Genomic DNA, 12,646 nt, shown 5'->3' on the forward strand with positions numbered 1-12,646 from the left:
CACAAACTCTTCTACCAAAAGCAGTAAGAATAACCGGAGTTAACAACCACTGGTCATTAATATCACTTAATATTAATGGTCTCAATTCACCAATAAAAAGGCACAGGCTAAGAGATTGGATACGAAAACAGGATCCAACAGTCTGCTGTTTGCAAGAAACTCATCTCAACCACAAAGACAGGCATCTACTCAGAGTAAAGGGTTGGGAAAAGGTTTTTCAAGCAAATGGTCCTAAGAAAAAAGCAGGTGTGGCCATACTAATTTCTAACAAAACTGACTTCAAACTAAAATCAATCAGAAGAGATCGAGAGGGACACTTTATACTCATAACAGGAACGATTCAGCAGGATGAAGTCTCAATCCTGAATATCTATGCCCCTAATATAAAAGCACCCACTTATGTAAAAGAAATATTGCTAAAACTCAAGGCAGACATCAAATCACACACACTAGTAGTAGGAGACTTCAACACACCTCTCTCACCAATGGACAGGTCAATCAGACAGAAAACTAATAGAGAATTAAGAGAATTGTTGGAGGTAATGAATCAATTGGACTTAACAGACATCTATAGAACACTCCACCCAAATAGGAAAGAATACACCTTCTTCTCTGCAGCTCATGGAACCTTCTCGAAAATTGACCACATACTTGGAAACAAAGGAAACCTCCACAGATACAAAAAAATATCAGTGTCCACCTGTGTCTTATCAGATCACCACGGATTAAAGTTAGAAGCCACCAACAAAGCTACCCCCAGAAAGCTGGCAAACTCATGGAAACTGAACAGTCAACTACTGAACCACACCTGGGTCAAGGAAGAAATTAAGAAAGAAATTAAAGTCTTCCTTGAATTTAATGAAAACAAAGAGACAACATACTCAAACCTATGGGACACGATGAAAGCAGTGCTAAGAGGAAAGTTCATAGCACTAAGTGCCCACTTAAAGAAAACGGAGAAAGCATACATTGGGGACTTAACAGCACACCTGAAAGCTCTAGAAAAAAAAGAAGCAGACGCACCCAGGAGGTGTAGAAGACTGGAAATAATCAAACTGAGGGCAGAAATCAACAAAATAGAAACACAGAAAACAGTCCAAAGAATCAATGAAACAAAAAGTTGGTTCTTGGAGAAAATCAACAAGATTGACAAACCCCTATCCAAACTAATTAAACGACAGAGAGAGAACACGCAAATAAATAAGATCAGAAATGAAAAGGGGGACATAACCACAGACACAGAGGAAATTCAGAGAATCATTAGATCTTACTACAAAAGCCTGTATGCCACAAAACTGGAAAATGCAAAAGAAATGGACACTTTTTTAGATAAGTACCATATACCAAACCTAAACCAAGACCAGGTGAACGATCTAAATAGACCTGTTAGTCGCGAAGAATTAGAAACAGTTATCAAAAATCTCCCTTCCAAAAAAAGCCCAGGGCCAGATGGTTTCAATGCAGAATTCTACCAGAACTTCCAAGAAGAGCTAATACCTATACTTCTTAATGTATTTCACAATATAGAAACAGAAGAGTCATTGCCAAATTCCTTTTATGAAGCTACAGTTACCCTGATACCAAAACCACACAAAGACCCAACCAAGAAAGAGAATTACAGGCCTATCTCACTCATGAACATCGACGCAAAAATTCTCAATAAAATACTGGCAAACCGAATCCAAGAACACATTAGAAAAGTTATCCATTATGATCAAGTAGGCTTCATTCCAGAGATGCAGGGCTGGTTCAACATACGCAAATCTATCAATGTAATCAACCATATAAATAAACTGAAAGAAAAAAACCATATGATCATTTCATTAGATGCTGAAAAAGCATTCGACAAAATTCAACACTCCTTTATGATAAAGGTCTTGGAGAGATTAGGCATACAAGGGGCATACCTAAATATAATAAAAGCTATTTACAGCAAGCCGACAGCTAACATTAAATTAAATGGAGAAAAACTCAAAGCCATCCCACTAAAATCAGGAACACGACAAGGATGTCCACTCTCTCCATACCTCTTCAATATAGTGCTTGAAGTTCTAGCAATAGCTATAAGACAACATAAGGGGATCAAGGGGATCCGTATTGGAAAGGAAGAAGTTAAGCTTTCATTATTTGCAGATGATATGATAGTATACATAACCGACCCCAAAAACTCTACCAAAGAACTCCTACAGCTGATAAACACCTTTGGTAATGTGGCAGGATACAAAATCAACTCCAAAAAATCAGTTGCCTTCCTATACACTAAGGATAAGGAAGCAGAGAGGGAAATCAGAGAAGCATCACCTTTCACGATAGCCACAAATAGCATAAAATACCTTGGGGTAACTCTGACCAAGGAAGTGAAAGATCTATTTGGCAAGAACTTTAAGTCTTTGAAGAAAGAAATTGAAGAGGACACCAGAAAATGGAAGGACCTCCCTTGCTCTTGGATTGGGAGGATCAACATAGTAAAAATGGCAATTCTACCAAAAGCAATCTATAGATTCAACGCAATCCCCATCAAAATCCCATCAAAATTCTTCACAGATCTGGAGAAGACAATAATCAACTTTATATGGAAAAACAAAAAACCCAGGATAGCCAAAACAATCTTATACAATAAAGGATTGTCTGGAGGCATTACCATCCCTGACTTCAAACTCTATTACAGAGCTACAGTACTGAAAACGGCTTGGTACTGGCATAAAAACAGAGAAGTCGACCAATGGAATAGAATAGAAGACCCTGACTTTAGCCCACAAACCTATGAACACCTGATTTTCGATAAAGGAGCTAAAAGTATACAATGGAAAAAAGAGAGCATCTTCAACAAATTGTGCTGGCAAAACTGGAAGTCAATCTGTAGAAGAATGAAAATAGATCCATATATATCACCATGCACAAAACTCAAGTCCAAATGGATTAAAGACCTCAATATCAGTCCAAACACACTGAATCTGATAGAAGAGAAAGTGGGAAGTACTCTACAACACATGGGCACAGGAGAACACTTCCTACGTACAACCCCAGCAGCACAAACACTAAGGACATCATTGAATGAATGGGACCTCCTGAGACTGAGAAGCTTCTGTAAAGCAAAGGACACTGTCACTAAGACAGAAAGGCAACCCACTGACTGGGAGAAGATCTTCACCAACCCCGCAACTGACAAAGGTCTGATATCCAAAATATACAAAGAACTCAAGAAATTAGACCGTAAAAGGTTAATCAATCCAATTATAAAATGGGGCACTGAGCTGAACAGAGACTTTTCAACAGAAGAAGTTCAAATGGCCAAAAGTCACTTAAGATCATGCTCAACTTCCTTAGCAATCAGGGAAATGCAAATCAAGACAACATTAAGATACCATCTTACACCGGTCAGAATGGCTAAAATCAAAAACACCAATGATAGCCTCTGCTGGAGAGGTTGTGGAGAAAGGGGCACTCTCATCCATTGCTGGTGGGAATGCAAACTTGTGCAACCACTTTGGAAAGCAGTGTGGCGGTTTCTCAGGAAAGTCGGGTTCAACCTACCTCTTGACCCAGCAATACCACTATTGGGAATATACCCAAGAGATGCCCAAACATACAACAAAAGTATATGCTCAACTATGTTCATAGCAGCATTGTTTGTAATTGCCAGAACCTGGAAACAACCTAGATGTCCTTCAGTGGAAGAATGGATGAAGAAAGTATGGAATATATACATATTAGAGTACTACTCAGCAGTAAAAAACAATGACTTCTTGAATTTTGCATACAAATGGACGGAAATTGAAAACACTATCCTGAGTGAGGTAAGCCAGACCCAAAAAGAGGAACATGGGATGTACTCACTCATATTTGGTTTCTAGCCATAAATAAAGGACATTGAGACTATAATTCGTGACTCTAGAGAAGCTAAATAAGAAGGTGAACCCAAAGAAAAACATATAAGCATCCCCCTGAATATTAACCTTCATCAGGCGATGAAAGAAGACAGAGACAGAGACCAACATTGGAGCACTGGACTGAAGTCTCACGATCCAAAGGAGGAGCAGAAGGAGAGTGAGCACGAGCAAGGAACTCAGGACGGCGAGGGGTGCACCCACACACTGAGGCAATGGGGATGATCTATCGGGAACTCACCAAGGCCAGCTGGCCGGGGACTGAAAAAGCATGGGACAAAACCGGTCTCGCTGAACATAATGGACAATGAGGACTACTGAGAACTGAAGAACAATGGCAATGGGTTCTTGATCCTATTGCATGTAATGGCTTTGTGGGAGCCCAGGTAGTTTGGATGCTTACCTTAATAGACCTGGATAGAGGTGGGTGGTCCTTGGACCTCCCACAGGGCAGAGAAACCTGCTTGCTCTTTGGGCTGAGGAGGAAGGAAGACTTGATTGGGGGAGGGGGAGGGAACGGGAGGTGGTGGCGGGGAAGAGGCAGAAATCTTTAATAATTAAATTAATTAATTAATAAAAAAAATCAGCAAGGAAAAAAAAAAAAAAAAAAAAAGAAAACTAATCTTGTCTTATATGAGCCGCGGGGCTGTGTTTCTTTGGTTGTTTTCTCTATTCCCCTGTATGTATTTCCTCTCTTATAATAGCTCTCCTTTTAGTTCTTTCCTTCTTCCTTCCTTCTTTTTCTCCTCTCTCCCTCTCTCTTTCTCCCTCCCCCCCCTTTCTCTTTCTTTTTCTCCTTTCTTTTCTTGTTTTATTTGTCATTTTTGCCTTGATGTTTTGAGTTGAGATCAGGTCTCACTAGATATCTGTAAGCAACCTCGAATTTACAGCAACATTCCTGCCTCTACTGACTGAGTGCAAGGAATATGGATGTGCGCTAATGTCTGTGACTTAGTAGTTTCTTTTTAAAGGAACAATTGGACATTTTTTATTGGCAATAGCCTGCTACTATAAAATGTCTGAAAAACTATAGCAAATTACAGTTGATATTTCACACACGCAAGCACACACACACACACACAGAACAGACAGACTTATTACACAGGAGACAGCTGCTCCTCTGGCACCAAGACTCACCCTGCATGGATTCCCTGGAGAAACTTTAATTCTTTGCACTCTATTGTTTCAGTGTCCCTGATGCACCTGCTCCTGTTTTGCATAATGCATCGCTCTGTTAAGAATCTTTATTTAGCAAATATATTTAATAATAACGCAGAAAATATTATGCCCCACCCATTTTTCCCACCATCTTCTTTTACATTGTTCAGAGACTTTTGTTTTGTTTTGTTTCTATTTGGTTAAAGTCCTTCCTTAAAGCTGTTCCTCATATGGGGGATACAGGCAGGATTGGTGCCCAATGTGTTGTTCTAACTTCAGCCCAGTGGCTGCTGTGCCTTAATCGCCTGCTATTTCAGTCAGCAATTGCGACTCCACAGTTCCCAAGCTGCTTTTCTGCCAAGGTCCCCTGCTCAGGTCACCTGGTGGGAATTCTGTTCCTGCAGGCCTTGGCTCTGCCACTGCTGCTAAAGGTAGCTTTAACTACATCTCTATCATTCTATTTGTAAATAAAACTTGAGACTCAAAGACTGGGGTGAAAACCTACTAGCTCAGAGAGTTTGAGTAGCACCTAGTTAACCTTTTCTCCTTCCTGGCATCTCCCAAAGAACACATCCTTCCTCAAACTTGGGGTTCACAGTGTGATTGAATATCCCCCAACACAGGACAGTTGCTAAATCTCTTCATATCTGCACATGCTTTTCTCCTTCACCCCCACATGAAAGTTCTTGTACGGGCCCAGTATTCTATCATCTGTCCACTGATGGAACTCAGTGCTGTGGTTGGTTCATTCCTTGCTGGTCAGACATGAGTTCCTTTCTGAGTTACTTTATTTTCCCCTTTGGTCAGAGGTGTTTAAGAATTTCAATCCTTTATGACCAGCTGTTTTACAGAGGGACCAGGTATTTCTCTACCATCAAATGTTTTGTTTTGTTTTTTAACTTTTCTTAGATTTATGTTTTTTTTTTTTTTTTTTTTTTTGGTTTTTCGAGACAGGGTTTCTCTGTGGTTTTGGAGCCTGTCCTGGAACTAGCTCTTGTAGACCAGGCTGGTCTCGAACTCACAGAGATCCGCCTGCCTCTGCCTCCCAAGTGCTGGGATTAAAGGCGTGCGCCACCACCGCCTGGCTTAGATTTATGTTTTAATTAATTAATTTTTTAAATGATCTTTCTCATTTTACAAACCTATCCCAGTTCCCCCTCCTCCAGCTCCCCTCACCTTACTCCCCATCCACTCCTCAGAGTGGGTAAGACTTCCCATGGGGAGTCATCACTTTAAAGCAAGACCAAGGCCTTCCTCCCTATATCTAGGCTGAGCAAGGCATTCCTCCAAAAAGATGGACTCCAAAAAGCCAGTTCAAGCAGTAGGGATAGATCCTGGTCTCACTGCCAGTGACCCTACAGACTGTCCAAGCCACACAACTGTCATTCACATGCAGAGTGCCAAGTTTGGTCCTGTGCAGGTTCTCCCACTATCATTCCAGAGTCAGTGAGCTCCCACTAGCTCAGGTCAGCTGTTTCTGTGGGTATCCTATCCTCATTATGGTCTGTCCCCTTTGCTCATATTATTGCTCCTCCCTCTCTTTGACTGGTTTCCATGACGCCCGGCCCAGTACTTAGCTGTGGATCTCTGCATCTCCTTCCATCAGTTGCTGAATGAAGGTTCTATGATGATAATTAAGGTAGTCATCAATCTAATTATAGGGAAAGGCCAGTTCAGGAAACCTCTCCACTATTGCTTAGGGTCTTAGCTGGGGTCATGTCTTTCCTAAATTGGGTAGGTTTTTTTTTTTTTAATTTCTTCTGACTTATTTCATCTGCTTTCTTATTTCTTTCAATGGGTTGATTGATGATTATCCTCTTGTTCGTGTGTGCGGAATAATTTCCCTGGTTGGTTGCCATCTGAATTATCAATTGCTATAAGCTGTAATTGCATTGTGATCCACAATAGCTCGTGATAAATGCTCCTGACACTGAATCATGGCTGTAGTATCCTTTGTTCTTTGCCTACGTTAGTGCTCAAGTCCTAGGTTCCATCCCAACCATATCTGGCTTCTACATCATTGGGTACCCGCTATGTTTGCATCAGTCAACTTTCAATCCTTTGGATGAATACCTATGATAATCAATTTATAAAGACCAGATATTTATTTTTGACTCACAGTGTCGCACAGTGTAAGCCATGGTCAGTTGACTCTACTGTTTAGAAGCTTAAGGCAGATCAATACTACTCAGCTGACGGACAGACAGTGAAAAGAGACCCACATGGTACGACCTAGGCTGTGCATTCAGCTGAGCTTCTAGGAGTTAACTACATTGGAAGTCCACAGTACAGTAGGACTGATTACAATGTTCACCTTAGAAGTCAGCTAACACTGTACCAGTTGCCTACAGAGTATGTAAGCAGAATGAGTACATAGTTATAAATAATCTCAAAGCATATTATTAACTTGGTTATAGGTTGTGTTTTAAACAGCATGTCTCAGAAAATCTATTCTTCCAGCTGCAGAGTTAGAGTTTGGGGGTCAAAGGCACCTGATGGGTGTTTTTCACTCCACTCAAATGACCCCAGAGATGCTTGTTCTTTAGGAGGCAAGACAGACATCAAGGCAGCATTCCTGGGTCTGGGACTGAGGAAGGAATTGATGGATGCTATTTTCCACTTGCTCCGGTGGAGGACTAGTAACTCCTTCCAATTTACCTTTTAACACCTAGAAGGAAAGGGCTATCAACATTTTGATAAAAAGAAGTATCAATATATTGAAGTGGATCCAACAAAAAAGACATAAATGTTTGAGCATCACCATGGCTTGAGTGCTGAGTGTCCTCCAGAGTCTCAGGTGTTATTGTCCAGGTCTCCTACAGAAGTAGAGGGATACATGGGGAAGTGGGGACTAGTGAGAGGTGTTCATATCTTTGTGATGTCCCTTGATGGGAGTGGGAGACGTGAAAGTAACCTCTTTCTAAACAAAATGGTTCTGACTGAGAACAGCCAAAGCCCCGATGCCTGACTGGCCACCGGCAGTCTGAGTATCTTCAACCTACCCCTCATGGTTTTGTTTTTATTTTGTTTTGTTTTCTGTTGTTTTTCTCAAGTTCTTAATTACCAAACAAGATTGGTGGATCTCCAAAGTATCTTATATCTATGGCATTCTCATTTGGTTATCAAATCTCGGAATCTTGATGATTCTATGGCTTTCGCAAGTCATCTGTGGAGTCCCTGAATTCTACACAAGAGAACACAGAAAAAATTTAAGGAAATGCTAAGTTCAAGATTTTATTTTAGGGCAGAGAGAGATAGCTATGTTGATAAAGTTCTTCTGCCGTAAGCATGAGCATGTAAATTCAATTCTCCAAACCCACATACAAAACTGGACATGGTGGCATGTGCTTGTAATGTCATCAATGGTATGATAGAGTTACATTATTATTACCCCTGAAGCTTTCTGGCTTTATATGCTTTGGGAAGTTTCAGTTCAATGAGAGACCCTTTAAACAAAAGATAGAGGGCATCTGAGAAAATAACCCAAGGTTGTTCTTCTGACCTCCACACACACATACACACATGCACGTGTGCACATATACATGATCATGAACACACACATACACAAATAAAATAAAAATACATTTTATGAGAACAAAGAGTTTTATTATACGGCAAATTCGAGAACTACCCCTATGGTCTATACACTTCTCTTGAGTTCACTGTACCAAGCACAGCTTCTCTGTCATACTTAATATCTTTGCTTTTTCCTTTCATCTTGAATTTGGGCATTTCTTTCACTGTAGCAGTTATTTTGAGTCAACAGAAACAAGAATAATTTATAACCCCCACTTCACTATGGTTGAAGGATGCCAGAATCAAAATATGTTACCCCAAAATATGCATCTTGAACATGCAGATTATTTTGCCCAATGGCAAGTGAGAACCAGCATGTACAGGGAAAGCTTCTTATCTCTACCTAGAATAGAGTGTACTTTCCCTTTTTTGTAAAGGATAGTTGCATCCATAAAGGAAAACTCCCTTCATAAAGCATGTCTCTTCAATAAGAAGAGATACTTCCAAAGACAGGTCCTACCATCTGAGAGTTTTCTCTCCTGTAGGCATAGCAAGACTACCCTACCTGACCATACACTTTCTCTGCTCACCTTCTCATAACCAGCTCCTTAGCCCAGGGCTAAAAACCCTTTTTCATTGTCCTGGTTAAGGTGTATAAGGCCTTAATCATCTCGTCACCTCGTCTCATTTCTTCCCGGGGAACCTTCCGTAGTTACTTTTCTGTTTGCAGTGATAAAATACCTCAACAAAATCATGCCGTGGTGCCATCCATGGTTAAGACAGGATTTCCCACCTCAATAACCTATCCTAGGTAATCCCTCACAGGCCTGTGTATCGTGGGTGATTCTGGATACTGTGATGTTAACATTCAATATTAACCATATATGATTCTATGCATACATGTTGATATATGTACATAATTTAAAATCAACCTTACATCCATGCTTGGTTCATGAGTATAACCAGTGAATAATGGTTTTCAGAAAAAAGGATAAGATTTTTAAATTTTTGTTGATACTTAAAAGACATGAGGTTTTTGTTATTTCTCTTTCTTCCTTCTACTCTTTTTTTAATGAGCGAATTCATCACAGAGAAAATTGTTGGAGACCTGTGCATGGCATAATGTGTAAAGCTTTGTCACGTGTGAGCCGGAGAGCTGCTGCTGCAGATAAGAGTGCTTCTTAGCCACTACATGTCCTCCCCTTGAAGAAGACTCAAGTTTGGTTCTCAACGCCCTAGTCAGAGAGTTCACCACCATCTGAAACTCCAGTTCCAGGGCATCCTAGCCTCTTCTGGTCTCTTCTGGCACCCTCACTCACGTGCACATACCCCCACACAGACACATATACATAAACACATTGAAATTTTGAAAACTATACTTTTGAAAGTTAGTAGATTGTGAGGTTGGAGAGATGGCTCAGCCCATAAATTGTTTGATACACAAACATGACAGTTTAAATTTGATCCCCAGAAGCCATGCTAAAGGAAGGAAGGAAGGAAGGAAGGAAGGAAGGAAGGAAGGAAGGAAGGAAGGAACAAAGAAACAAAAAAAGAAGGAAAGAAGAAAGAAAAGAAAAAGCAAACAAACAGGCACGGTGGCATGTGCTTATACTCCCAGCACTGGGGAATCAGAAACAGGTGTATTCCCAGGGCTTGCTGGCCAGCCTGCCTAGCATCTGTCTTTAAAACAATTCAAAAATCAAGGTAAATGGTATCTGAAGATTGGTATCCCAAACTGACATTGAGTTTCCATAAGCACACACGCGGAAACATGTGCACCCCATCATATGCATACACATACACATCATATGCATACACATACCCAGCCCCCCCCAACACACACAGAAAGTTGGTACATTCTAAATGTTATATAATTTATAACATTTATTATAACAAAAATGTTGGGGCAGGGACATAACATGTCAGAAACCGATGACTTAGTAGAAGTTCCGCTCAAGCCTATGGACAGAGTTCTACAAGCCCAAGTTCATCATAGTGAGTGTTACCGTTGAACCCATCAGATTCCCTAGCCTGAGTCATCCCCACACCCACTAACAGGAAAGGCAGCTGCCTTCATCTGTAGGTTTCAGAGTTTCTATTTTCGTTGGTGTGTAAGAGTTCTGGTTCTTGATTCAAGTCGCACAAAAGAATACAAGGGAAGTAAGCTTAAGGTACAGGGTCTAGAATAAAGATGGGTCGGGTGACAACTTCTATTTTATTTCTGCTAAATGTGTTTTGTTAACTAGAGATTTTTAAAAATGAACATAAGAAAAACACTGACTCACTAGCTATAGGATATTGCCAAGACACAAGGTGGGCTTTTATGTGAAACAGAAAAATACAATCAACTTGCGTGAATCTATGTTGACCAGGGTGAGGGGTGGGGTAGCAATCCGCACCGTACGAGTGGCTTGTGTAGACCAGAGCCATGAGCTCCACAATGTGGATGTGCCCTCACGCTGTATATGAAGCCTCTTATTGCCAGTGCCCTCGCTCAGAATTCACACCCCAAGGGTAATGGAGAGGAGGCTCAGCGGTTAAGAGCGCTTGCTGCTCCTCCAGAGTAGTTAAGTTCCCAGCACTCACGTGTGGCAGCTCACAACCACCTGTAACTCTAGCTCCAGGACATCTGGTAGCTCCAACTGCCTTCCGCCAACCCCTGTGTACAGTGTAGTGGCTCCCACTCACACATACATGAATACTTGCAAATGATAAATTGTTAAAAATAAAAATAGCCTCCCATACCAAGAGCAGCAAACCAGCAGCTGGGGGTCACCCTCCCCACTTTCCTTCCTCTTTAGGCCTTGTTAATAGGCATTTGCATGTTTCAATTATGCGTTTTCCCCATGCTGTCTGTTAGGAGTGAAGTTACCCCCAGGCTCTGGGATACTGAGAACTTTGAGAGTCTGAGATAAGCTCCACAGTGGGCAACCTCAACCTCTACTAACAGGCTCCAACGCAGAGGGTATCCCCCAGTACCCAGGGGATAGAAACCTTTGGCTGCTGGCCAGCTCCAAGCGAGAGGTGCCAGACACCCCTTTCTGCTGTCAGCTGTCAAGCCAGCTCCTTGCCTTTTAATCTTTGATCTTCCTCCTCCATAAGGAGGCTTTTAGGGAATCACTGCTTGCATCCTCATTTGCATTCCTATTTGCATCCTCATTTGCATGCTCATTTGTATCCCCATTTGCATCCTCATTTGCTTCATCAACTCCTCCCAATCACCAAATGCTTTATAAATAATCGTTACCAACCACGGATTTTTATCAAGATAAGGTAAGCTTAATGGTTCCCTTGAGGCCCATTAAGCCCTAAGCCTTATCCAGCTGGCCCTTTTGAAGGTATTTGTGTTTAAGGTCCACACAAACAAACAGGAAAACTCAGAAACAATAGACCAGTGCCTATCTAAACACAGATGGAAAACAAACACTACGTGCTATTTCAGTGTCGTCCCTGGAGACAGGGTCGTGCCTGGCTCCTCCATCACTCAGTCTACCCGAAATAAGTCATAAAGATTATATGCTTCTGAGACGCTTACTAGGCAAACCTCATTTTATATTTGTTATATAAATATAAACATATTATATATAAATATAGAGAGATGCAGAATGTTTGTTCTGTCCAGGGAAATAGGTTTTAGACAAGATGAAGTAAATCAGTGACCGTAAATGCCCCCACTAGTTTTGATGATCTCTGCTGACATCATAGAAACCTTCCAAAGTGAGTGTAGTCTGTATTTACAAGGAAAGCACTGGAGACTAGTGAGATTAAAAAGCATGGTTTGTAAATTAAAAAACAAACAAACAACAAAAAAAAACAGTTGGTTTTTCTGTGCCAAACTGTGGCTATTGAATATTTTTACACTATGTCTTTATGTGCAGGGATCTACAGCTTTAAAAGCAAAAGGGAAGTAAATTTGTATCCTGTTATTAAAATTATTATTGCAGATTGCTGGATTGCACAGTGCCTGAAAAGACAGAATGCCATCTATGTTCGTGTTTCTATTCTAGTCATGAAACTCAGAGAACTTCGCACATCTGTGAATATCTGTCATTGGAGCGCTTGCCTTTTGCAATCTGAATACATAA

At 40.9% G+C, this 12,646-nt stretch overlaps 1 protein-coding gene across 2 annotated transcripts in view; it reads left to right on the top strand.

Moving 5' to 3' along the window:
• Positions 1 to 12,646, top strand: part of Pld5 (phospholipase D family member 5) — a 325,180-nt gene that overhangs the window by 195,290 nt on the left and 117,244 nt on the right. The window lies entirely within an intron of this gene.

The sequence above is a fragment of the Chionomys nivalis genome, chromosome 5, assembly GCF_950005125.1.
Source record: "Chionomys nivalis chromosome 5, mChiNiv1.1, whole genome shotgun sequence".
NCBI lineage: Eukaryota > Metazoa > Chordata > Mammalia > Rodentia > Cricetidae > Chionomys > Chionomys nivalis.